The following is a 2,093-nucleotide window of genomic DNA, read 5'->3' as shown; positions in this document are numbered from 1 at the left end:
CGCTCGGCCACGCTACCCACGCCGATAACGGTCAGCGACGAGCGAGGGGTGCGTCGTCGGCTCCGGGCGACGGTCAAGCGCTAGTGGGTGCGGCGCCATAAGAAATGCAAAGGATTGGCATCCCTGGCGGGGATCGAACCCGCGACCTTCGGATTAGAAGTCCGACGCGCTTTCCACTGCGCTACAGGGACGTGCGAGATGCTACGCCGGTCGACCGAAACTGCTCCGGGTGTAGGCGAAAAGTCGCCCGAACGGCGGCAAGGGGCGTTGAGCGGGCATGAGCGCACCAGAGTCCAAGCGGAAAGAGGGACAGCAGCTGGACAGCCAGTAACGCGGTGTTCAGCGACCAAGGTGTGCTGGCGTGATGTTTTCATTTGTTTTGCGGTTTTGCGGTCCTGTCCCGTCTGCCTCCTCGTTTTGTTTAAATATCTCTCCTTGCAATATATTCAACGTTTCCCTTTCCGTTTTCTATTTCGGTCACCGCTCTGCGTGGTGTTTAGAGATGTACTAGATAGGTGAGAAACTGCTCAGAGTGCCCTCGCCCCGTGACCCACGCGCTACGAGAGCGGCGGGCGAACGATCATCGATGCTGGGAGCGGAGGAGCTCGCGCTCCCTATCCGTTCCCAGCTGCCTCACGCTCGGGGGCGAGGACTACGGCTCATCCTCGCAGTTTCATTGACTCTACCGTTGAGTAGAGAGAAGTGAAGACGCACTACAGAAATGATCCTGTGAAGTACAGTCTTAAAGAGCATGCCCGTCCGCTGCCCCGGTCCCTACAGACTGGCGTCTCCTTTCCGGCTGAGAGGTGAGTGGTTGCGCAGACGCCATCTGCCGCAGTTCGTTGATCTTGGCGTGCCCCGAGTTTGTTGAACGTACAGACAAACAGCATGCCCCCGCTGGAGGGGAGAGGCGGTTCCGTGGTGTAGCGGTTATCACGTCTGCTTCACACGCAGAAGGTCCCCAGTTCGATCCCGGGCGGAATCACTGCGCTCTTGCTTTTTCGCTCCGGCGCTGATCGCCCCCTTAGTCACCGTATCGTCGAGGCGCAGAGACTCGTGGCGCAAGACAAGAGCCTCGGTAGCGCAGTAGGCAGCGCGTCAGTCTCATAATCTGAAGGCCGTGAGTTCGATCCTCACCCGGGGCAAAGCTTTTGCCGGGTGAATGCAAGGATGAGAAGATTACGGTAAAGAAAAATGTGAAACAAATTTAAAACAAAAACAAAAAAGAAAACAGAAACGCTGCGGACAGGGTTCGAACCTGTGCGGGCAGAGCCCATTGGATTTCAAGTCCAACTCCTTAACCACTCGGACACCGCAGCTGCCGTGGAGAGGCCGCTTCCCTGACTGCGTGCAATTGAAAGTGACTATAGCCGGCCGTGTCCCATTCGCTGTAGGGCAAAAGCCGGCGCAAACGAGCCACGGCCGGCTACATAAACGTTCAGCGGGCAGCGTGGCCGAGCGGTCTAAGGCGCTGGTTTTAGGCACCAGTCTCCCCGGAGACGTGGGTTCGAATCCCACCGCTGTCAGTTCCCTTTTGTTGTTTCGAGTATCTCATACTCAAGTCATGTTTCATTATTTTCCCCGTGTTTGGCATATCGGGCACGCACTGCTGTCAGACGGGAGGAACTGCCGTCAGGTAAAAGAAAATGAGGTCCCACCGAGACTCGAACTCGGATCGCTGGATTCAAAGTCCAGAGTGCTCACCATTACACCATGGGACCAGGCTGCTGGGCCCGTCCGGGATTTGAACCCGGGACCTCTCGCACCCGAAGCGAGAATCATACCCCTAGACCAACGGGCCGATGCACAGCAGACTTGGCATCTGTGTATGGGTGCGTCGTGCCGAAAACGCGAGAGTCGGGGCTTGGCTCGGACCGATGCAACAACACTCTTGGTCGACACCGCCACGCCCCGCCCCCATCCCAACAGCCCAACAGCCAGCCACCTGGCACTTCCGCGGAGCCCCGACCACAGCAGCAGAGTGGCGCAGTGGAAGCGTGCTGGGCCCATAACCCAGAGGTCCGAGGATCGAAACCTTGCTCTGCTATGACTTTTTTCACTCGCCTCGTACTCGGCTCGCGTGCCCCGCGTGG

The 2,093-nt window shown here is 58.1% G+C and overlaps 9 non-coding genes across 9 annotated transcripts; 4 read left to right on the top strand and 5 right to left on the bottom strand.

Annotated features, from left to right (window-relative positions):
* Positions 1-118: 118 nt before the first annotated feature.
* TRNAR-UCU lies at positions 119-191 on the bottom strand. The gene has a single exon. It is a non-coding gene; the product is annotated as a tRNA-Arg (tRNA).
* Positions 192-522: 331 nt separating this feature from the next.
* On the bottom strand, positions 523-744 carry LOC113331699. Its single transcript, XR_003351121.1, has one exon. It is a non-coding gene; the product is annotated as a small nucleolar RNA U3 (small nucleolar RNA).
* Positions 745-912: 168 nt separating this feature from the next.
* TRNAV-CAC lies at positions 913-985 on the top strand. Its single transcript has one exon. It is a non-coding gene; the product is annotated as a tRNA-Val (tRNA).
* An 87-nt stretch (positions 986-1,072) lies between these two features.
* TRNAM-CAU lies at positions 1,073-1,145 on the top strand. Its single transcript has one exon. It is a non-coding gene; the product is annotated as a tRNA-Met (tRNA).
* A 92-nt stretch (positions 1,146-1,237) lies between these two features.
* TRNAS-UGA lies at positions 1,238-1,319 on the bottom strand. Its single transcript has one exon. It is a non-coding gene; the product is annotated as a tRNA-Ser (tRNA).
* A 125-nt stretch (positions 1,320-1,444) lies between these two features.
* TRNAL-UAG lies at positions 1,445-1,526 on the top strand. The gene has a single exon. It is a non-coding gene; the product is annotated as a tRNA-Leu (tRNA).
* Positions 1,527-1,649: 123 nt separating this feature from the next.
* TRNAQ-UUG lies at positions 1,650-1,721 on the bottom strand. The gene has a single exon. It is a non-coding gene; the product is annotated as a tRNA-Gln (tRNA).
* An 8-nt stretch (positions 1,722-1,729) lies between these two features.
* Positions 1,730-1,801, bottom strand: TRNAP-CGG. Its single transcript has one exon. It is a non-coding gene; the product is annotated as a tRNA-Pro (tRNA).
* Positions 1,802-1,975: 174 nt separating this feature from the next.
* Positions 1,976-2,047, top strand: TRNAM-CAU. The gene has a single exon. It is a non-coding gene; the product is annotated as a tRNA-Met (tRNA).
* Positions 2,048-2,093: the final 46 nt, after the last annotated feature.

This window comes from Papaver somniferum, unplaced genomic scaffold, assembly GCF_003573695.1.
Source record: "Papaver somniferum cultivar HN1 unplaced genomic scaffold, ASM357369v1 unplaced-scaffold_12690, whole genome shotgun sequence".
NCBI lineage: Eukaryota > Viridiplantae > Streptophyta > Magnoliopsida > Ranunculales > Papaveraceae > Papaver > Papaver somniferum.
The sequence above is the reverse complement of the archived record's forward strand: the minus strand, read 5'-3'. Positions and strand labels throughout refer to the sequence as shown.